Source organism: Protopterus annectens, chromosome 6.part0 (assembly GCF_019279795.1).
Source record: "Protopterus annectens isolate FY-2018-M chromosome 6.part0, PAN1.0, whole genome shotgun sequence".
NCBI classification, from domain to species: Eukaryota; Metazoa; Chordata; order Ceratodontiformes; family Protopteridae; genus Protopterus; species Protopterus annectens.
Genome location: NC_056737.1, coordinates 879940455 through 879965754, shown reverse-complemented (window position 1 = coordinate 879965754; position 25300 = coordinate 879940455). Strand labels below are relative to the sequence as shown.

The 25300-nt window shown below is 43.4% G+C and overlaps 1 protein-coding gene across 1 annotated transcript in view; it reads left to right on the top strand.

Moving 5' to 3' along the window:
- Positions 1-21885: 21885 nt before the first annotated feature.
- LOC122804591 (heat shock protein HSP 90-alpha) overlaps positions 21886-25300 on the top strand; it is a 171165-nt gene continuing 167750 nt past the window's right edge. The window contains exon 1 of the mRNA XM_044074551.1: positions 21886-22032. The gene's annotated coding sequence lies outside the window, so the exon portion shown is untranslated. The remainder of the gene's footprint in view (positions 22033-25300) is intronic.

The following is a 25300-nucleotide window of genomic DNA, read 5'->3' as shown; positions in this document are numbered from 1 at the left end:
ATTCATCTGCCACGCAAGTGAATGGCAGGCTGAAGACAACATGGCTACTGAGTAGAGGTTGCTAAGGGGGGAAGCTCAGTCTGAGAGATGTAACCAAGCATTAGTAAGCAATCCTATGCAAATGAGGATAAGGATAGTGAATCCCAATTTTTCCTGCTATGTGAACCATGTCCCTAGAGTGTAAGAGTAGGATAAGGGGAGTAACAGAGTAGAAGATGGGTGACATCATGAGGGAGTATGTATCAAAAAGACTGTAAGCTTATTGGAGCAGAGTGGCATGTGTTTGCTGTGAGTTACTCAGGACTAAAAGAGGTGTGTCTACAGTTGTCTAAACTGAAATCCAGAAACCGAAGGTGTACGCCGTGGCTATCACTAAAGTTTCTTGCAAAGCTGCCTACACTGTGTGTGTGCGTGTAAACCCATCTAAGCCTGTGTGTGCCCGTGTAAGCCTGTGTAAGGCCGTCTAAGCTTGTATACATGAATGTGCACCCGCCTAAGCCTGTGTAAGCTTGTGTAAGCCTGTGTGCACACGTGTGTGCGCTCTTGTGCGCGTGTTTGCGGATGTTTGCGCGGCGCTGCCCCCTGTGGAAACAAAGGGGAAAGGAAGGAAAAGAAGTAGTAGGAAGTAAACCAAGGGGAACTAGCAGATCTGCCAGGTGAAATCAATCAGAATCAGCCAGTTACACAGGCAGTACACCAGCCCATCCCAGCCCAGCACTTAAAACTCTGCAAACAACATCCCCCATGTTTTTCTCAGAAACACTGCAACACTGCAGTCAACAAAGAAAAGTGAAAACTTAAAAAGCTTAAACTGAGACATAAAAATGTTAGAGGCTGCCATTGCTGTCATAAGGCAACATGTACAAGATGCAGAGGGTGGTGCCATTGCAAATGCTGCTGAGCAACCCACAGTGAGGAGACGGAGAAGAGTGTACAGACCCAGGATAACCTACCAGGGGCTACATGAGCTGGAGACAGTGGAGCACTATAGAGTGGACAGAGACCTCCTGCAGTAAATTGTTGAGCTGTGCAGGCCATGCCTCACACACAGAACCAACAGAGGGGAACCCATCAAAGTGGAAAAAAGGGTATGTGTTGGCCTAAGAATACTAGCAACAGGTACCTTCCAGGAACCAACTGGTGATATGATGGGGATTTCACAGGCATCAGCATCAAGGATACTGCACCAGTTCCTGAATGCTATGTCAGCACATGTCGGTGATCATGTATATTTCCCCAATTCCAGTGAGGTATTGGGCAACAATATGCGTCTCTTCCAGCAAATAGCGGAATACCCTGAGGTAGTGGGTGCAATTGACTGCACACACATACACATCAAAGCACCAGCTGGTGAGTGGGGTAGGGCCTACATCAACCGCAACGGCTTCCACTCCATCAACTGCCAGGTCATGTGTGATGCCCAGGGCATAATACTGAATGTGTGTGCTGGCTGCCCTGGAAGCTACCATGATTCCCATATCTGTCATCTGTCGCAGCTGTACCAGACATTTGCCAATGGGGACATCCCTGACGGTCACCTAGTGGGGGATGCTGGATACACACTGGAGCCGTGGCTGATGACACCCATCAGAAATGCACACACACCTGAACAAGAACTCCATAATGAGGCACACACGCAAACATGAAATGTAATTGAGCGTGTGTTTGGGATGCTCAAGTCATGGTTCCGGTGCCTGGACACATCTGGTGGAGCCTTGTAGTACTCACCAACTACATGTACCCAAATTGTCAAGGTATGTGCCATGCTACACAATATGATCCGGCGAAAACAGCTGCAGCAGGAACAGAATGGGGCTGGGCCAAACAGCCCCCCACCATTGCCAAGGCCTGCACAGGCACAGCGTGACTCGGAGGATGAACAACCTGAGCTTGCCCCAGTAGGCAGAAGGAGGCGTGCCCGGTATGCCTTGTCTTTGGCAAAGAGGCAACGCATAGCACATACACTGGCTCAGTAGGAACCATGGAAATGATACCTCTCTCTGACTCGCACATAAAATAAAAGGGATGCCTAACTTGACATTACCCTGTTTCCAAACATGTATAGGCAGTGTAGTATGTGCATCCAACATAGGCAGCCCTGCAGCACCACCTGAGGCATGATTGCCATGTTTTAAGCAATATAAAGCAGTGCTAAACAGCTTTCACCAATATCTAGTATATGTAAACAAAATTGCTCGTGCAATGTTGGGCAAGGTCAGGGCAAGTTGAGCAAAGTCAGTTAAACATGCTCATATCTGCTTTACTGTGTCTTAAGCAGTCTGGTCTGGCCAGCATGAAAATAAAAAGCAGTGACAGGCCTAGAACCCAGGATACTGTGTACTATAGTCACAGTACTGAACCACTAAGCCATGATAGCATTTCAGTGGCACAGCCACAGCAGGACAATTGCACAGTAATGCAAACACAAAGCAAAGCTGTATTATGCCCCTAAAGAGTCAAATGGGTAACCTTCCCCACACGCCTATGCAGACAGAGAACATCAGGCCAGGCATTGTGAAGTGGGTTGTGTAGGCTATGAAGTCGCAAGCTAATATATGTGACATTGGACGCTAAGATCTGTAGTACAGTAGTATGCCTCAAGCCAGTACGATAGGCAACAGTACAGACTGTAATGGTGTCCTGTACATAGCAGTGCAGGCTCAGCAAATATGTATAAATGTCAGATGAAACCCACATCCTATGTACACCCACAGTAACAATCCTGTGTGCCCACGGGTAGAAATGTACAAAGAATAGCTGCCCCCCCCCCCCCATATGTAGAAATGTTGCTAAGTCTATGCAAAGTGTCTCATGGAAGCCCTGCAGGCACAACATGATCCCTGTTGATCTATGACACAAAGGTGAGCCCTGCTGTACAAATACAACTTGATTTACTATACACATATAGTATAAATGTGTATACTGTGCGTGCTCACACACTCCAACAAATGTAGTGGATTTCATTCAGCATCACACTGAAAGGTCATACTGGGCATGCCCACACACTTAAAGAAACGAAGCAAATGTCAGGCAGGAAGATACTGAAAGGTCATACTGGGCATGCTCACACACTTAGGCTAAATACGGATGTGATAATAATGGATCTATGGACAAATGTGTATAGTCATCTCTACTTCCAGAAACACATTCACAAAGTGGTCTGAAAATCCTGCTATGCGTTCACACAAACTGCCAAGGTCTGTGCACATAGGTCAAAGGAGGTTGCCACTACTTAGCAGTCATCAGACCTGTCAGAGAGTACCACAACACACCTGCGATGAATGTGACTAGGCACGTTCAGCTAGAAACACCAATGAAGTACCTTAACAAGAGGATTACTGGCCTCAAATAGTTGCCCCATGCAACAAGACTGAAATGTAACCCAATCTGTACTCTGTTGCATACTGTCTACTCAGGAGATCTCTGCCCAACAGACAGGTCCATGTCATGGTTACACTCAGATCTGTTCTGAGTTACAGCTCAATGGCACTAAATGTACAGAGCCAACTGATATTGCCAACATCCTGGCAGATAGGATCAGTGTTAACTTTACCCCCCTCTCACCCATGAAAGAGCACTTGTCTATAATGGAAGACTGCAAAGTTGCTGTCATCACAAGCTGCACAGGTAAAAAACACTCTCCAAAGCCAGTATCACAGCAGCCATGGGACTAGATAACTTCCCAGGCTGTGTAGTATCTACTTCCCTGAAGTAAACATTAACATGGAAGGCCTGTGGCTACTGAAGTTTCCAGAGGACTGCAAACTAGGAGCCATCATTGTAAACACTAAAGATGTGGACATCCTACAAAAGGGCCTCACTGAGACAGATGGCTGTTGTCCAAGCCATGGGCTGTAGCTCAATGTCAAAAGATGCATTATCATCACCTTTGTGAAAAACACTGTAGCCAAGAACTACAACATAGGTGGTAGTATACGTCACACTGTAAGTGTGACAAGAGACCCTGGGCCACAGGTGGACAGTGGATACAGCTGTAATAAGCACAGTCACACAGTAGTCAGGAAACCCTCTTATGTGGCACACCTCGTCACAAAATGTGTCTCATGCAGAATAGAAGAGGACATTGTTCCCCTCTACTCACCACTCACTAGAACTATAAAAGAGTACAACGCCACTGCTGCTATGTACCTCACAAGACAACTACAACAACTGGAAAGCCAGCAGCAATACCTCACAAAGAGCATTAGTGGCCTGAAATAAATGCCATACACAGACCATCGCAAAATTCTCCATCCATACTCCCTTGCATATCGCCTTCTCAGAGGTGTTCACTGCCTAACATACAAAGCTATGTCAAACATAGAGCTGTTGGATATGATCCACGTAAAACACTCACAATCACTCTGACCTTTGGACCCAAGACCACGAGTGAAATACAAAAGGAAGGCGTGTAGCCATTTACCTTATGGATATCCACACCTTCAGGTTACTGGCACAGCATGAGGCATTGGAGACCATGCAAGTGCAACTAACATTGGGCAAAGCTGCCCATCAGATTGTAGCCTGCTACAGATCATGTACCTTGTCTCAGGAACCTCACTCAGTATTCTGTAGAACAATGGCAAATATAAAGGTCCTATCAAACACCATTATATGAGGAGATTACAACTACCCAAACATTGAGTGGGTGAATTACTCGTATACAATGTCCTTTGCCCAATGTGTCCTAGAGGTAAGAAACTCTGACACCCTGGAACAGCTGGTCAGCACACCCACTAGAGGAGACAACATACTGGACATGATCATCACCAACATGGGGTACCAGTGTTCCACAACAGAGATAAACCCCCCGCTGGTAATATCAGATCATTAAGTAATCACACCGGACATCCACATCCCGCCCCCACACCCAGTCAATGAAACCACTGTGAAGACATTTGCAAAAGCAAACTGCACACTTCCCAAGACCAAAGTGGAACATTCCAAAGACCCCTTGCTATAGGATAATGGTATGCAATCAGCAGAATCATTTACAAGTGCATCCTATGAGCATCTACAGGGATGCATGGAATGAGACATCACAAATAAAACCAAGATGCACTCCTCCAAAAATAAGACAACAAGCAGGTGTTTGTAGTCCATAAATAAGATAGACAAGAGAAGGAGGAAACGAACACATGATAGATCCAACTTCACTAAAGGAAAGACATCACTGATCATTATCAGGAAGAAACAATGATCGCTCATAAAATAATCCAAGGATGGTTTCTAAAGACAAATAGCCAAGGAATGTAAGAATAACAACCACAAAGCCTTCAGTAGCTATACCAGATATGTAGGTGTCAGCTTCCAAATATGCTGTCAGCTACTGCAAAAAGGAATGACATACACCAGACCAACTTTCATTGCCCACACACAGGGGGACATGTTCAGTGTAAACTCCCCCCCATCAACCCCAAAAGGGCCTGTGTCCATCACAGAAGGATGCAGAGACCCAGACGTCATGGACATGCAGGTAATGACAGCCCTCACCAAAGCTAAGAACATAGCATCAATGTGACTGTATGTTGTCCCAGGCTGCATCTTACACTAGGCCCATAAGGAACTACACCCTCACCTACATTCACTGTCCAGACTCAAGCGTACCACAGGCTATGTACCCAAAGAATGGTATACAGTAACAGTCATCCAGCTCCACAAAGGGTGTGCCAAAACAGAACCTGGAAACCATTGCCCAATATGTCTACTTAGCCGGGTCTACAGAGCTATTGAGCAAATTGTCATGGAACCCATATACTGAGACATTGGAAATCTCCAGACACTGGACTCTACACAACTTTGCCTTGTTAAAGGCAGAGCCTGGCTCCCATACCTAGTTGATTTATTTAAAACAGTTACCATGAACATAGATGGAGGTGAAAGTAGTCCACACAGCCCACCTGGACCTCACTAAAGGGCTTACCACACCATTCCCCACTCTGTCATCATGGACAAGTGTACCAGCTTGAACATTAACAGCTATATCACAGGATGGGTGGCCAAGTGGCTCACAGATCAAACACACATGTTCATAGTTGCGGGTGCCATGTCCAACTCTAAGCCAGTCACAAATGGCATCACACAGGTCTTGGTCCTGGGACCCCACCTGTTCAGTACATACTGTTCAGAGGTACAGGCAAGCACAGCAGGTGTATGGCTGAACAGGTTTGCAGATGAATGGAAACTGTGGTCCATAATTGACTGTACAGCTGACACAGACATCCTCCAGAAGTGTCTTACAGAGACAGATACCTGGTGTCAAAACAATGCCCTCAAGATGAATGGCAAATAATGCATAGTCATCCTCTTTGGGTAATACAAAGTGCACACAAATTACCACATAGGTGGCAATCCCGCATGTACAGAGAAAGTCATAATGGCCCTGGGGACACAGGTAGATAGTAAACTCACCTTTGATGATCACATGGCCAAAGTGTTTAGACATTCCTTCAATGTAGGCCATCTAATGTCACCTAGTGTAACCTACTTCATATAGTCTGATGGTGTCACCATCCTACAAATATACCTGTGGAAAGGATAACTCCCAGTAATGTGTATAGCGCATCATGTTAATGCATACTCCTGTAGTATCATGAAGTAGTAAGGGAGAGGTTTGAATCCTGCATTGGACAACTGTGTGTGTGTGTGTTTGTGTGTGGTCCCCTTGGGAAGGAGCAACCTTTTAGGAGAGTAGTGAAACACCAAAAAAATGGTAAACTAACCTTTGTCAAGTGTGATGATGTCACCATCCTACAAATATACCTGTGGAAAGGATAACTCCCAGTAATGTGTATAGCGTGTCGTGTTAATGCGTACTTCTCTAGTATCATGTAGTAGTTAGGTAGGGGTTTGAATCCTGCACTGGACAACTGTGTATTTGTGTGTGGTCTCCTTGGGAAGGAGTAACCTTTTAGGAGAGTAGTGAAACACCTCAACAGTGGTAAACTAACCTTTGTCAAGTCTGATGATGTCACCATACTACAAATATACCTGTGGAAAAGAGAACTCCCAGTAATATGTATAGCGCGTTGTGTTAATGCGTACCCCTCTAGTATCATGAAGTAGTTGGGTAGGGGTTTGAATCCTGCACTGGACAACTGCGTGTGTGTTTGTGTGTGGTCTCCTTGGGAAGGAGAAACCTTTTAGGAGAGTAGTGGAACACCTCAAAAGTGGTAAACTAACCTTTGTCAAGTCTGATGATGTCACCATCCTACAAATATACCTGTGGAAAAGAGAACTCCCAGTAATATGTATAGCACATCGTGTTAATGCATACACCTCTAGTATCATGAAGTAGTTAGGTAGGGGTTTGAATCCTGCACTTGGTGAGTGTATGTGCGTGACACTGTTGGTCAATGTGTTGTGGGTTTTGCTTTTACTACTGTATGATATATCAGTATGCATTGCACATGTGAGCTAGCTGTGTGGCAAATACATATATGTACATGTTACCTCAATGATTGCATGTGTGGGAACCCTGCTTTCTCCAAGAACACAGCTGTCATCCTTGCCAAACTGTGCTGCTGCTTCCCAGACCTTAGGTCACATCTGTATGCTTGTGACAAGCCCAGCCACTGCAGTGATCCCTGGCCTAGGTCATCTGTGTCACACAAAGTTATTATGGTTCCTATTGGAATGTGTGTGTGAGGATCTATGGCCGAGGTATATGCCAGACCTGTTCAAATGCAGCAAAGTCTGTCAATGATGACTATTCATAACAGGTGTTGAACAACCTTTGTGGATATGCATGCAGACCCCTTATTGCTTATGTGATCCACCGAGGGATCTCAAAATACCTTTGGAAATGTGATTAACAAAGGACAGATGACGTAACACTTGGTTGCATGTACACATCGGTACCTGTTCATCATGTTGTTGGCTACTACCTATGTGGTACTGTGGGGATAATATGTTCCATAAACGTGGATGACTATGCTTAGTTTGGCTTATGGCTTTCCAGCATGGGTTTGACAACAGGCATCTGTCTGTATGATACCCTTGTGCAGGATGTATGTGTCATCTGGAGAATGGAATATAGGCCACAGTATGCATTACCAGACGTGGACGGACATATCCCTACTGTGATTGCTTGTACCTAAGAGAGCTATATGCCAAACAGGAGTGGTGTTAGTAATGGGTGCAGGTAAATACCAGTGGTTACTGGCATAGTATAGTACCTGAAAGATCCAAATGTTGCTGTGTGTCCTACATCTGTGTGTCGGTTGTGAAGACATCATCTAACGATTGGTTATGGTCAGGCTGTGGAAGTGATGTATACTACCAGAATGCAAAACAATGGCAGATAGTAACAGTATCACCCACAGCACAATGTCAAACCATGTCATACACACATGTGTAGTCAGGTTCCGAAATGTGTGTAGTACAATGCATACTGACCAACAATAGAAACTATGGAGTGTTACTGTGTAATACAGAGCATGTCACCCTGGCCATGTTTCCACTATGCCCGTACATGCAGACAGTGCACCTCCACCATGTTCACAACTGTACACCTGCAAATCTGTGCTACACACATCCCACACATGCTGTCCACTCTCTAACACATGCTGCCAATACTGCACACATCAGCCAAGTGGCACGTGGCCGGACAAAATAAATAAATAAATAAATAAATAAAAAATGGAACCAACACTGGTGTAAATAACACTACAATGACAATCATAGCATTAATGCATCATGCCTGCTCAGCTACACCTTCAAGCATGTCATTACACTGTACTGCTGACAACATGCTAACATTGCTATACTGCTATAAAGACAGCCTGTGCATCAACACCATGGTAGCCTGTTCCTGCATCAATGTTACAGATGACAGGAGGTGGCACAGGTTTCATCATATGCACAGGGTGTGTTGTTGGTTTGCCAGAGGCCTACAGTGAGCCATCCAATCAACATGTATGTGTGTGTGAGAGGCAAAAATACTGGAATGGGCCAATGTTGATGTAATGTGTGTGGGTATGTGTTAGCCCTAGGTGTCTGGAGTATGTGTGTGTGTCTGCATGCACACAGTTCCACCATGTGGCTGCCATATACGGATATTTGTGGGCCAGCCACAGACTGTACCTGCGAGGCTTCACAGATCACCGTCTCTGGCCACGGATACGGTACCTGTGCCTGGCAGGGGTGCTACTGACACTATCAGGTACTAAGCCAGACTGGGTACTATCCCCAGAGGTGGATGGATGTACACTGGACACAGGTCCCTACTGGGACTGTATAGAGCCATGTGCACGTGGTCTTCTAGGACGTTCTATGGACAGCCCACCCCCACCATTGCTGGGGCTGGTACTGGCACTATAGGAGCAGCTGTGGCTTGAAGGACGTCCGCGGCGACTGCCAGCTGCTGATGTTACTAGCATACATCCACGTCGACGTCTCAACTGTCCCGCACTGTCATGACACATGGACATGACATTGCAGAGGATATCTAATGTCTCTCCCAAACGTCTATCAGTGACCTCGGTGTACTGATGGATGGCACCTGCTAGGTCATGGATACTGTCAATGATGGCGGTGTTATGTGCCCTCTGTGCTCTTAGTCCCTGTCTGATGTACCATTCCATGCATGCGTGTGCCTCCATGACAGCCTGGAACATGCGTGACTTTCAGACCTGTGACACATCTGCCAGTGGCATGATGAGCAGCAGTGCTCCTACGAGAGCCCCTGGACATCTGTCTATGTGGTACCCTTCCAGACATCTGGGTATGGCTGCTGTGTTGGGTTGCATGTGCCATGGATACCATACTGTCCTGGCCAATGCCAACTGTACGCTGTCCCTCAGCTATGGGCATTGGTGATGGATGTATTGGCAGTATGACTGTATGCATGGATGGGGTGGACAGCTGTCTACTGTCGATTGATGGCCCAACGACAGACCCAGGCAAACATGCCTGTGCCTCAACACACCTATCATCAGTATCACTGTTTTGCTCGGTGACATCAGTTTCCCTGCTGCAGTGAACCAGCCCAAGGTCACCTGTGAAAGGAAGACAGGAAACACACTTTACGACCTGTACATGATGTCAGCACACATGAACACATGCACACAAATGCACTCATCACTAAAACACACACACACACACACACACACACACACACACACACCACCAGCAATCCAGAACATACTCAATAGCAGGTGATGGTGGGTTACAGTATCACAAGGCAAACAGTTTCCCAACATCATGCAGTGCGGGTGTTGACAGCCCTTGCCATTAACACTATACATGTCTTTGATGCATGTGTGTTGTTGTTCAGTGATTGGCCTCACCCTGGAATGCACTGTGTACATGGACACGTCAGTGCTGTGCAAGTATTATAAGCTCTGCAATGTTCTGTGCACCATCTCTAACAGGTATACATACAATGGCTGGATGTGTATCGGTGTGTCACATAGATATCCATTTCTGATTAGAGCATCTGTGTCTTCAGCAGATAATTGTGGACACAGGATTAGCACGTGCATGCTATGTATACACACAGGATGAGTGGTGCATGTTTACCTGATGGAATACCATTGCTCAACATGGCCATTGTACAGTGTTTATGGTGAGTGTAGGACATATTGTGGACGTGCCAGTGCCAGACATGACATGGCATGCTACAACACAACTACAACATTAAACATCACACAGACATAGTGTGTGTCATGTGGCCTATACACTCAATAGCATTACAAGACATATATGTGTCACTTTGTACAAATGGTGATTGTTATGCATATTGTGTATAGGTGCCTATGTTTGCACACAATCAACACTGAGGTGCATAGCAGGTAATGCTATGTGTAGTACTGTGGTCACTGTAACTGGATGAGGTGTACTACCATGAGCCATCATCATGCAGCATCATGTGGCCACTCAAGGCTACTAATGTGTGCCAGACTGGCACATACCATACTGTACCAGAACTGCAGTACCATGGCTACATTTACCATTTCACAGCCAGTTGTTACATGGGTTTGTAAGGTGCACAATGGAGGCATTGCATACCATGAATGTGTAATGTGCCAAAGAGTGTCGCACAGCCACATGTGAGGCATCTGCCCCTCAAGTATATTATGTGTGCTGTGTGGATGAAATGTAGGATACTGTAATGTGACCTTACAGCGGGCATCTGAATATGCCATGTGTAGCATGTTAACATGTACTGTGTATGACAGTGTTGTGTATGTTGTGTGCATGTGTATCGACTCTGCCTATCCAATGTCCACATCAGTGTTGCCACAATTGTGTGGAATGCTCTGTGTATTGTATGTGTTTTAGGCAGCTACCCACGTTACTGGGATGTGCATAGTCTCACAGCAAACATGCTCAGCATGCATTATGTGTATGTGTGTTATGTGTACATGGCCTACACCTCACCTATGACATGCACATTTAATTAGCAGTATTAAAGGTAGAACACACTCACCAGCATGGGTCGGCTGCCTTGCTGTCACACCAGAGGGACCTACAAGGATATGAGACACTTTGTCAGTGGCAACAACTGTGGCATTGCTACTGTGTGTTAGCAATTGTACAGTAGTACAACGGTTGACAGTCACAGGCCTACAGATTGTATTCCTAATTATTACCATTGCACAACACTAGGCACCACATAGTCTAACTACACAGTACACATCTCACATAAGCATGCTCTAACAATTGAGGTAACAGTACTCTACAGCTATGCCATGTTACCTGCACGCTCCATGTCAGCTTGCTGTGCGACTCCAGCCTCCATGATGACACGTTAGTTGTTGGGGTTGTTGTTGGCCAGGAGCCACCTGGCTCAGGAGCAGCTCCTCCACTCTGGTGAGGGGGGGGTGGATGGCTACCCCCTCACCTGTGGCAAGCTGCTGTCTGCGGGTATCAGATGCACGCTGCCGAACATGTCTAATTAAATCACTGCAGTGATGGCGTACCTGCTCATATGTCCGATTATGCATGCCTATGTTATTTACCCGACGGACAAGCTCTTGCCACAGCGCAGTCCACTCATGCTAGTCCTGGCTGGTTCTAGAGAACAGCAGGACATACTGCTGCACCAGGCTGGATGTTATGACCTCTATATTTCCCTGGATGACACACCGTTTGTGATGAGGTGTGGCAGGTAGACAGATTACATGACTAGTGTGTCACTGTGATTATCGAAGAGGAGACTACAGTCCACCTGTGTCCCATGGTCTCTTATCACACTTTCGGTGTTAAGTAGACTACCACCTATGTGGTAGTTCATGGGTACGGAGTTTTTGCCAGAAGGGACGCCAATGCAGTTTCAACATTGAACTTGAGTCCATGGCTTTGCCACCAGCCATCTGTCGCAGTAAATATGACCCTGTTTCTCTCTCTCTCTCTCTCTCTATATATATATATATCTATATGCACACACACACACACATAAATATAAACATACATTGGTGTACATATAGATATCCATATAGGCACATATACGGTCCACCTTTCATGGTGGGAATACCAATTATGCGAAGGTTGCGAGGTATACTGTTATGTACTAATATTGTACAGTGTTGTGCGGAATGCATTGAAGGTATTCTTAGCACATGTAGCTTTAGCAGGCCTCACTGGCTGCAACACTGCAAACCTGCCAATTCATACCCACAGCATTTAACCACCACATGTCATATACCAGCACTGTATGCTGTCTTGTTTACCACACACTACAACCTACATAGAAGTATGCACATAACAACCTTCAAAAACATATATATGTCCACCTTTCACAAACAGTTGCAGTATGCCCCTTGCTCTATGCACATGCACAGATGCTAATATATCTGACACAGACAGATCTCTCCGTATGTGTTTGCCATACAAACACAAGGTCCACACTGTTGTAAGCCAATGGACCTCACAGCTGACCTGCTGAGCCTTGCTGCAACATGAACAGGTGTCACGTGAGCACACATTAATATTAGAGGGTGTATATATAGCTGCAAATGCTAGATGAGCATACTAGCCTGGTACAGCTGTTGCCAATGCTAAGCTACACGTTAATATGACTATCATGCATTTGTTACTCTGTCACATCCTTATTTATATAACTGTATGTCCTACTCCCCCAAACAGCCATTGTACACACTACTGCACAGAACAGAGATAACATGGATCAGATGTTTGACATTTAATGCTGAACTACATATATCACAGTCATATCCCACTGCACACAGCTACACACTGATTTCTCCGTGGCAGTAGTTATGCAGGGCATCTGTGCATAGATACGTACTGCTGCCACATATGGATGATTCAAAGTATGTAGAGTACTCTTCAAAAACATCTACTACATGCCAGTAAATACATATCAGTTACATACCTTTACTTTGTATGGGTTTGTATTACGTTCCGTGTGTGTAGTAATACAAATAATTTTTATATATATATTTTTTATGTTGATTTTTTTTGTGGTTGCTGTGGCTGTTGCCAGTGTCTGCCTGTCTGTGTGTGTCTCTGTGTCTCTCTTTCCTGCTCTCTTGCTTGCTTCCTTGCTTTCTCGCTCTCTCTCTCTCTCTCTCCGTGGCTGCAATGAAATGATTGCATGTGTGGACAGCAAGTACAGCCTGCTTTTAGAGGTATCTGCACATGTGCATGTGATGGCCTCTTCACCAATTGGTGGACACCATTTGGTAATTGCATGCAGCCTGCTGAGTGGTAATTGCAGTACTCACTGTCATAGCAACCCAATGCTATAAATTGCTAGGTCAGGTAGGCGTAGGCCTTTCAGCTTTCCAAAGTGGGGCCCATGCTTGTTTGCTGTGGACACTGTAGTGTAAGTCAGAAGGTTGGTATACTTCTTCTAAATGTTGCTAAGGGTGTAGACAGTGATATCTATGTTGTACTCAGACCTGAATGTTGCCTCTTCCAGTACACAGCTGACAGTGTAGAATTGTACTCACCCCTAGAAATGCTAACACAAGATACATAGGAGTATGGAGTTTCTTTACAACATCTACAATTAGCTGCCATACATATGTAGTTATTGAGATGTTTCCATTTGGCACATGAACTGTTTGGGTACATCTATACTGTGGATATTAATGTACTCACTTCTGCAGTGTTTGTGCTTTTTATTATGTTGACATTATCACAGGATGCTCATGAAACTGGACAATTCCAGTACTGAGTATGCCTACCTACATCCTTGCTGTACCTTGAATACACTAGTATTTTGTACATTTCTGTGGGGATTGTCCTGCTATGATACTGTGTGGGGGTTGTGAAGTGCTGCTGTAACAGTATTTACTGCTAGAATGTCTGGTTCTGTTATCACAGTCATGTAATGCAATTACACAACAACTGCTGGTATAGTTCCATAGAACAGGTTTTGTGTTATGGCATTCCTACCTTTCCTTTATATCCACACATTCTGATGCATGATATATATATTTCAGTAACATCTTGCTGTATATCTACTGTGGCCTAGTGGTACTTCATGCAGTCTAGTGTGTCCAAGGTCTGGGGTTCGAGACTGGCAGTGGTGTTTTATTTTGCTGCTGACTAGAACAAGGCCCCTCATATGCAGGGTGACTAAGGCACTTTTAAGCAGTTGTAAGCAGGTTTGCGTGACACTTAGCAATACTTAGCTAAGTGCACACATGCACGCACTCACGCAAGCCCGCTAACTACTTCTTAAAAGTGCTTACTCCCACTAACCCCCGCACTACTTTCTTTGAAAGAAATGAAAATGGGGAGATTGGAAAGTTGTGAAAAAGGGGCACAAAGAGGGAAAGACAGTAGGGAAAATAGCTCAGGATGTGCAGGACAGGTGTAGGGAAGGTCCATAGCTGTTCATTTCTTTAACAGCAACAACTGTGCATATACTAGTAATTTGGAGGGAATTTTGAAACCATCCACCCCTGAAAGAGGGGTGAGGACAACAAAGTATGTTGTAGTGCCAATTGAATTTCAGTGTCTGTGTCCAGCGGACATTTGTGTAAAATGGGCAGCTATGTATGGGATGTAATTTTTTTGTGTGAGCAGATTGCCCATTTTTTTTTCAGGTGAGAGTGGAATGTGAGGTAGGGGAAGTAGATATGTTGTGGGAGGTAGGTTGGGGAGGTAAACAGACAAGACAAACAAGATGCATACGGGGGCAGAATATGATACATGGGGTAGGTGAACACAATTGACGGGGAAGGATGTTTGGAAATCGCAAGCCCATGAGCCCACAGATGGTAGCAGTGGAACTGAGATACCCACCCATGGGCAGTCACCACTGTGCTGGGGGCTGCGTAGGAAGGGCAGGCTCACCCATGAGTCACGCCACTCTTGCCTCGAGCTTGCGTAGGGGATCAGCGACTGAATGCTGGATCTCCCTATGCACCACAGCCCGGACCCTTCGGAGGGTGACAGGTGGCCCTCCTCCGGCCACTCTTGCATGAGGGGTATGAGCCCCATCCCGTGCAGTGCTTCCACCCGAAGGTGGCACAGGACCAATGGAGGAGGGGGGCCCGGGCTGGGCACCGGACCTGCTGAGGTGGGACAGGTGAGTCCGCTGGGACCAGCCTTCCCATGCGTTCTGTGTTTAGGTGTATTTAATAACAACATAGCCAACAGCATTCCAAATTAGTTATAACAGCATGCAGTAATATTCCCATTAACCCAACACACCAGAGTTCCAACAGTTGAACAGCAAGCATAACACATGCATATATAGAACAACAGTGGACATTCCAACAGCATGCAGGATTGATTGGTGGCAAGAGGCCACCAAGATTGTGGTGTTTGAACAAGGCACATGCATCAAAGTAAATGTAGATATTTATAGAACAATAGGACATATGTCCCAACAAATGTTTTGAGATTAGACATACCCATTGAGGTGTGGAATTGCATTGTTTATGCACATACAGTAGGGTGTAAAAAGATACATCCATTAACATCTTATATTTACTTATAGTTTACACTACATTCCTATTGACTACAGGTGTATATCCCCTACATGTATTATTACACCAGGCAAAGTGCATTAAGTTGTGTAATGGGTTTGGCTAGCTCATTATATACCTGACCTATATCTGACATACTAACTGTCCAGGATGCAGATGTTACTGCTACGTATTTATATATTTTATTTATATTTATATATCTACATATCTGAATGTGTTCACGTGACATTATCAGTTATATTTCTACAGCCCCCTACATTTCTAGCAGCACACTCACATTTCTGGGGAACACATTAACAAGCTACTCGTGTGCCAGATTTACCTATGCATGCCAGCCATTAACCAACTGTTGAGGACTGTATATATGCTTCACAGCTACTGGCACTCCCTTCATCCACTTTATATGGGCCTGCCCAACTGTGAGTTGACAGCGCTTAATACAACAGTACTATTTATATAATGCAAGAGTACAGCAACATTTCAAAGTAAGTGACACGGACACACTCCAGGTATTATACCTTTAATTACATTACACACTTTTCTAAAGGCTCTCTCATTTATTTGATATTACAGTGCATGCAGAAGACTTATTCAAGACGTATTATACCTTTATTAATGGGTTACAACACACTTTTTCAGGCTCTCTCACTTATTTTATATGACAGTACACTCACTTATTTTATATAACAATACATGCAGAATAATTACTAACCTGCCTGGTGGCGCAGCCTTAGCAGCCTATCTGCATAGGCTTGCTGATTCGCAGCATGGACACCTGCAGCTGTGAAGTAAATGAAGTCATATTGAGACATACCTGTCCATTATATAGACTACAATAGCTATTCTTACATACTCCATTCCATGGATACCTACTCAGTAGTGGGGCATTGTCATTTCCACGGGCCTCCTGTATCCACTGGTTCAGTTGGTCCTGCTTCCATCTCTTCAGGTCTGCATGGTGGTGTCTGACCTGCTCACCAGTTCGAGGGACGCCTGTGGCACTGGTGAGATCATGTGCTAGACGGTTCCAAGCCTCCGCTTTGTACTCCGTACCTTGGAACTGGCCCTGCAGTAGTCTTGCATCATGATGATGGACAAGGAGCCAAACCATCAGTTTTGACTCCTCATTGCCCCACCATTGCGCTCTAAATCGAGAGCCCTCTCTGGCACTGGCCATTCTGTCTGCAGATGGGAGCTACAATCAGTTATGGCAATTATTCCCACCTATGGGGCTTAAATATGGCTAATTTCCCGCACTTATTTGTGATTGGCCAGTTTTGAAAATTCTCAGCTGAGTGCAAACCTGCTTAGCACTGTGTAAACTTTCATTAATATGTATATATATGTTGACAGTGCATGAACAGCAAAAGCTGTCAGGGCTTAGTGGTTCTGTACTTTGATAATAATGCACAGTATCTCAGGTTCGAAGCCTGTCATTGCTTTTTATTTTATACTGGCCTGACCGGCTAGGAGGTGTGGCTATGTTTAGCCGACTTTGCTCTACTTTGCCCAACGTTGCTCTACATTGCCCGACGTAGCGCTAGTTGGCGCAGTGCGCAGCTCCACGGAAACATGTTTTGTATGCGCTAGTTGGCGCGATGCGCAGCTCCGTGCAAAGCTATTGCGCTAGTTAAAGCAGTGCTTAGCTATGAGCAATTATTCTTAAATGTGCTTAATACTGGTGAATGTTGCTTAGCCGTGCTTCAGATAGGTTACTTATGTATTCATTAGTATGCATGACCGTTTCACCTTCTTATACATATTTAAAATATCGTTCACTACTACATAGGCCAATTCAATGCATTTTAATAGAATTTAAAAGGTAAATGTCAGGAATTATTTTTATGCACAGATTTCATAATGAAAATGGAAAGGGGAGTGGTGGGACTCGAACCAGGAATGCCTACTCTTTGTGCAAAGGCTCTACCACTACGCTATTGCGATTTTGCTTAATTTGCATATTAGTAGTTTATTATCCTCTTCGATGTCTAAACTGCTTACTGTAGCTAAGCAATGGGCACACCCGCGCACACACGCACAAATATGGGAAGCTATATGGTGAATAATAAAAAATAAAATTTGTTTTACATTTTATTTCATTTATACAGGGCTTTTTAATGTGGGGGAGTGTGGTGCTGGGGGTATGCACATTTGAGTGGACTCGCTCATATCTGCTGACATTTGCAGAGTTAGGCACTTGCAGGGGCGTGGATATTTGGACTGCTCGGCAGTCTGACACGCCCCTGCACTCCTACATGCTCCATGTTAGCCAGGGAGTTGAGTCAGCGCACCCTCATGCATATGCATGACGCGCTGACATCATACTCTTAGAGGCCGTCTCCGAGTAGGGCTTCGTTCATCCTACACGGAGGATTACTGAATCCCCCCAGACATGTATTAAAAAAGTCTTGTGTAACAGACCCTTTCAATGTAGATCCCTATGAAACTTATATGGATGGTGACGGCACTTTTGACCAACATGTGTCTATGGTAAGAACTCCTACACTGTACAGCTTATAAACAAAGGGACCATGTCTACATGTAGGGATGTCACTGCCTCCCCTCTTTATGCCGCCCTCATTAGGCCAATCATTGAATATAATGCCACCTTTGGCATGTATCTGTCCAGATACATGGAACAGCTGGATCGCCACCAGAGATACTTTACTGAAAGGATAAACGGACTAAAGAATATGTCCTACATTGACCAACTCATAGCCCTGTTACTATACTAAGTATCCTACAGACTGCTAACAGCCAGTTCTATAAGAAACTTGATAGAAACTTTGTGTCACCTTTACAGTTGGTAATTTATTTATGGTGCAGGGCAATCTATAATGTGTGGAACACAGCCTTTTTTCATATCCCCAACAATAAATAAGAACAAAATGCCATAAATCAACTATAATTAGAATCATAATAAACTCTATTGTAACAAGAGACTGCACATGATTAAAAAAGTAATTTCATAGCTGTCTGGGTAAGCAATGTATTAAATTGCATTTCTTTTATTTTTATGCTGTAAACTTTGATTTAATCAAAGTCCAAGTGCAAACCATTCTGAATCTGACATCAAGAAGCTAGACCTTTACGCATGGATAGTTTTTATTAACAAAACAGTGTGGAAGTTAACTGTTGTCTGTATATGAAAACCTATAGGAAACCAAGGAAGGGCAGTGAGACTGCATTTTCTAGAGCAAAGTGCATCAGTTTCACTCACAGTTATTGTTATGTGGTCACAGTACGAAAAGCAATACAGCAAAATCTTGGAAAAAGATGCCACATTAAAGGACTGGATATGCAGTGTGCCTGGTAGCAATACCATTGCTTTCTGTCAGTATAGCAGATGTCACATTCATGCCAATCATGTAGATTTAGTGAATCGTGTTGGAATGACTAAACATAAATTGAACTCTGCACCATTTTCAAATGTATGAACTGTACATGATGTTGGCTGTCATGTGAAAACTGTAAACAACACTGTCAAAGTAGTTGAGTTGAAGCTGGCAGCACATGTTGCACGCCATTCCAGTACTGCAACAGCAGATCACAGAGGAGAGTTTGATAAAAACATTTCTGACAAAGGCATAGCCATCCACCGAACGAAATGTTCCACACTCATCCAGAATGTTCTCAGCCCAGCAATGCATGAAGAATTAATCTCAGACTTAGTTCAGTTAGACAGCAAGGAGATAGCCTACTCCTTAATAATTGATGAAAGCACTGGCATTGGCCTAGAAAAACAGCTCTGTGTGATGGTGCGATACTACAGTCCTTCATTAGGCTCCATTGTCACATTTCTTGGAATAATATCACTTGAATAGGGAACAGCAGTAGGAATATTCTGTACAATTATCAAGTTTCTTGAGTCAAATAAACTACCAATTAATAAATGCTTAGGCTTACCCACTGATGGCTGTAACACTATGTGTGGAAGAGATAATTCAGTCATAACACGGTTTTGCAAAGTTTGCCCAGATAATGAGTACATAAAGTATATATATATATATATATATATATATATATATATGTAATTCAGTTTAATTAAGTTCATCTCATGCATTGAAGGTAATACCCAGAAACATTGAATCCATGATATCCAAGACCCATAACTGGTTTGCCCGCAGTACCATTCACCAGCTGAAATATAAGCAATTATTCAAATGCATTAATGTTGACGAAAATCCAGGTTGTCAGACCCTCAATGGCTATTACCTCCTCCATTCGGTAGGTTCTTGAGCAATATAACAAACTGAAGCTTCATTTCCAGTTAGCCAAAGACAAGCTGCATGACTACATGGCTGTGCTACTGTATATTATGTTCAATTCACCAGAGAATAAACTGAACAGCTTGAACAAATTATTCCAGTTAGACAAAGTGAATCCTCTAAAGTTGCTGACTGAACTGTTAACTTTGTATCGAAACACTATTCAGTAAATTGTAAGACCAACCACATTTACATTGTGGGGTGCAACAAAGGCTTTTGATCTGGAAAAACACATCTAGCTATCTACCCCTAGCATCAATTAACTATGGCATGCACTTACTGTTGCATGAGTCTAACATTGTGCTCTCTTCAGCAGAGCAAATAAAACCGCACTGCCATGACTTTCTTTTGGAACTCCTAAGGGAACTGCATCAGAGATTGACGGCAAATGTGCAGCAGCTAAAGTCTCTGGCTGACCACTCACCCTCTGTTGTCCTTGGAGCACAGAAACCAAACCTTGTCAAAGTTGCCATTTTTACCTTTGTACAAACGGAATGTGGGAGATCTCAAGCAGCAGTAGAGGCAAATCTGCATAATGTCTTAACCAAACTTCAGCGATAATGATGCTGAGCAGTTTTGGATAACCATAGCAAATCACATGGATGCTTCAAAGGATTTTAACTTTCTACAGCTGGGCCATTTTGCCTTGAGTGTGTTGACCATGCCTTTCAGTAATGCAGATGTAAAAAGAACTTGCTCTGAAATGAATTTGAACAAGCAAAACTGAGAAACACAATGCAGCAAGGCATGCTAGAAGCTTTGTTATGCATTTGAAGCTACATGAAGTGCAAAGGGATCTAGTGGATTTATCCCAACAGCAATGCCAAGTACATTCAAATCGAGCATTTATTTGACTGAAGATCATGATGATGATGTTCTACCTGATAAATATTTTCCAGTTACAGATAAATGATGAAGTAATTAAGATTAATAATAGTAATTCATGTATACTTTACAATTGGTGAGTGTTATTACATTGTCACGACCTGCAGTCCCTTGTTCGAATAAGGTTTAAGACTTCAATTATAGCTGATTTTTGGTATTTTGTTCTCATTTAGGCTTCAGGCTATCAAGACATACATTGGGTTGTTTTTTAACAATCAACTTGCAAATTTTAAAGGCGCTGGTTAAGCAGTAACTCACTAGCTCTTAACTAACTGAAAAGAAATCACCTTCCCTCTCTAAACAATTACCACAAATTAAAAACGAGTTGGCATGCTGTTTCATTGTACTATGAACTAATTTGCACGAAGTTTCTTAAAAGAATTGCATTTCTCAGTTGCTCACCTTAGCCTTAGGTCGAGCCTAAAGTCAAATAAGCAGCATACCAACACGGTTATCAAACACAAACAAAAACAACCCAACTTCCTAAAAATTCTATTGTTCTAGATTTAGTATCGTCAGGATATTTAAACAATAGTACACGATGCAGTAGTAAAATGTATGATTATTGAGAATCGCCGTAAAGCCGTTCGGATTGTGTATCTATTACCAGAAGCTGTTTGTATAGGTGGGGAGAAAGTGTTTCTTACTGTTAAGCACCACAATCAAATACTAATACAGTATTTATAACAACTGCGGCCATCTTAGCGTATGTACAATTCAACCAAGAGTGTTCTTAGAAACTACGAGAATATTGAGAACACGCCATATATTATACGTACAGAGGCCAGCCCACCAAATCATTAATAGTTATAAGACAGTTGGTATCGCCTCTTCTTCTAGAAGGTTCAAGAATCGACAAGAAAAGAGCGTGGTTTCTAGAAACTGCCGCTATCCTTATAAATAGAAGTGCACGCAGAAAGCTGTGTAGACTGAAACACATCGTGTGTGGTGTACAGCAGCATTAATTCAAGGTAAAAGGCAATGTTTCGTAAAAGTTGTTATGGGAAATGTTCTAGTATGTAGTTAATACCTGAAATGTACAGTGCATGTAATTTGCGTTTTGCATATTTTTATTTGATTCTGTCTGTTTATAAAGCGATTATGGATGTTAAAATTAGTAGTAGACAGAAAACGTCCATATTAAATATAATGTGTCTATCTTGTATATTCGTGTGAGTGCGTATTGGCTACTTGTGACATTATCGGCCATTTTAAAGGTGATTTAATAGATTTTTGCCACGCGCTCTAAGGCAGGATTTAGCTGTTACGGTCACCGAGCTTAAATGAAGTAGTTCAATACTGTATCTTTTCGGATAAATTGGCGAGGGTTGGGTATTATTATACTGATTGGGCTTTAATAAATGTACGATTATTGTATTAAAGTAATAGTTTACTCAAACAATGGATAACAATCATTAACATTTAAAGTGTCTTGTTTTTTTTTTCTCTTAAGAAAGACTTCCCACGTGGGATGACGGGGCACACGGCCATGCTCATCGGCGAAAGTGGAGGGTTATAGACTAAAAAAAAAAAACAGCTTTTGGGGGGGGGCGAAATAATATAGGGAATATTCTAGATGTTTTGGTTTTCTGTATGGACACTCGCGCTGTTGGCGATCTAAAGGTCACAAAGGCTGACTTTTAGGCCGTTGAATACTAAAAGACGCTGACAACATTGCCAAGAAACGAGCCTTTACAAATTTGGCATGGTGACTGCCGCAGGCCCTAGCCCTTCCCTGTACATGTTGAGAAGCCCCGCCCTAATATGTTTTATGATCTAATGTACGCAGCCTTAAAGTTCTGAATCTCCACGCGCTAGCTTGGAAACCGTTTGTAATTTGAGCCGATCAGTTGTCTTATATTTTTTTCCTGGGTTAAAATTATTGTAAAATGTGCCCCCCATTAAAAAAATCCAATTTCGGGAGACGAAATTCCTATGGGGAATATTCTACATGTTTTAGTTTTTTGTATGGGCACTCGCACTGTTAAGTATAGGCCAACTGGGCGACCGCCTAGGGTGCCACTCTAGCAGGGGTGCTTATCCAGTTATTTGATGTAGGTATACCAGGATAGGGGCACTGGGTGGTGTGGTGGGGGCGCCGTGGAACCCCTTTGCCTAGGGCAGCAGTTGACCTAAGGCCGCTCCATTCTATGGTCTCTCCCTCCGATTTTATTGCTGTTGCGCTATATAGTAAATCTTCCTCGTCATGGTACACCTCATTGGTTATGTAGTTTGTGCCTCTCGGATGTCACCAGTGTTCACTCACATTTTCTCTGCTTCTCAACCTTTCCAAAACCGGTGACCTTTTGGAGAAAATGTGAATGACACTAAACAATAGCGTTGTAGATTTACAGGAATTAACGTGCGTTTTCGGAATCTGGTAAAATGTCAACAGTGTGCTGGGTGCTTGCTCCCTTGTAGTAAAAAAAAAAAAATTCTTTCAGACCATGACACGCCAAGTTTCACCTGTCAGAGACCACGCCTTTTCTGCGCAGCCGTCCCGTGACGTGCTCATTTAATATAATACCAATTGTGACCGTGGTAACACGTTAACGAAGGCCGGTATGTCAATCATGCGTAGCTTTCAGAAAGCAATAGTTAAAATCTAAGAAGCAATGCATGTATTGTGTATCTGTTCATTTCTTTGCGCAAACGTTCAAAGTTAAAAATAATGGGTAGAAAACCCATGTGTTTCGTAGCTTTGCATTTGTACTTGACTGTGGAATGTTCTTTTGATTTAGTCCATGCTCCTTCCCACACTTGTAGAGCGGGTCTAACGGTCAGTATTAGCCTTTTAATGTAGTAGACGGTTGAGTGATAAGCTTATAGATTTTCAAAATCGTTTTCCTTGGATCGTATTTAGAACAGTAACCGTTTCACGATACGGGTGATTACTGGTCTGAAACCTTTTACAGAAAACTACAAACAGTGAACCAAATTTGTATCGGCTCTCCACCCCTTTAGTCCGTCAACTGAGTGGGAAAACTAGGTTTTGCTATCCCTAGTAGAAGTTAATAACGTCAACGTGTGCTCGCGGACTTCGTACGTCTTTGAGTCACTACTTGATAACTGAAGCTGTAAGGGTTGGCGTGCAAGCTCACTAACAGCACCGCCCCCACCCAGCAAAAAGGTGTATTCTAGGTTTCCATAGTAACCAAACTGGTATTTACATTTTATGTAAATAGTTCTGCCATAACTGGAACATACCGTGAAACTAGAGCAGTTGGTTGACGCAAGTAAGGGGCTATTACTTATCCTTTTTAGAGGCGGAGGTGGTATTTGGGCGGTTCATCCTGTGGAAAAAGGATGGGGGCAAAGGTAGATAACGCGCACTTTCTTTTCTCAGGGAAAATTCTTTCACTTGCATAGAAGTGCCATTTGCGTGGAATACTCCTTTACTTTGTACAGGCTAGTGACACCAGCGTGCAGCCATTGGTTTCAGAACAGTTTTCCTGCATCCGAAACTGATAGTGGGGAACTTGCCCACCCAGCTTGTCCCTAGGTGACAGATCTGCTGAAGCATGCAGGAGTGCAGTGTCTCGTGGCAAGTTGAGTATTTCACACCATTTAATTCTCTATATCCCTCATCATTGGCTATGATTTATAGGAGTAACCCATAAGGATTGGAAAGCTGGCAGACTGGATCCGTTCCTTGCCAGAATGCTCCATGTTTAAGGCTACTGCAGCAGTGATTTAACGTACAATCTTTACTGGCTAAATATGTTCTAAATGATGAATAAATGGACAGACAAAACTTGCAAAACGTATTCCAAAATCTATGTGCTGAAACCAAAATCAGTAGAGCCCATTTTCTTTTCCCTCATTAACTGCTGGTCTCAACTCCCCCTGCCCAATGTAAAAACTTACAGGTTGTGTGAACTGCTGTAGCAGTTACTGGTGCATCATTTTATTATTTTTTTCTGTTAACTAGTTGTAGTTGGGGTGGGACAGAACTAAAGCAGGTTAACTGTAGTGGCAGTTAGGACCTATGCTGGTATGACCAAGAAGGTTTCACTAGGTGACACTTGAGTGGTGATTGAATGAGGGGAATCGACCAAAGACACTATTTGTGACATCTTGTTGCATTTTGATTGCCTTGGTATTATCTTCCATATTTAAATGTTTGATTTATATTGAGCATTGATTAGAACTATTAAATACAACACACCAGCCAGATTAAACCAGAAAGATCTCTTGAGGTTCCTAACTAATGAGATAAAAGGCACCGTGGTCTCTTAA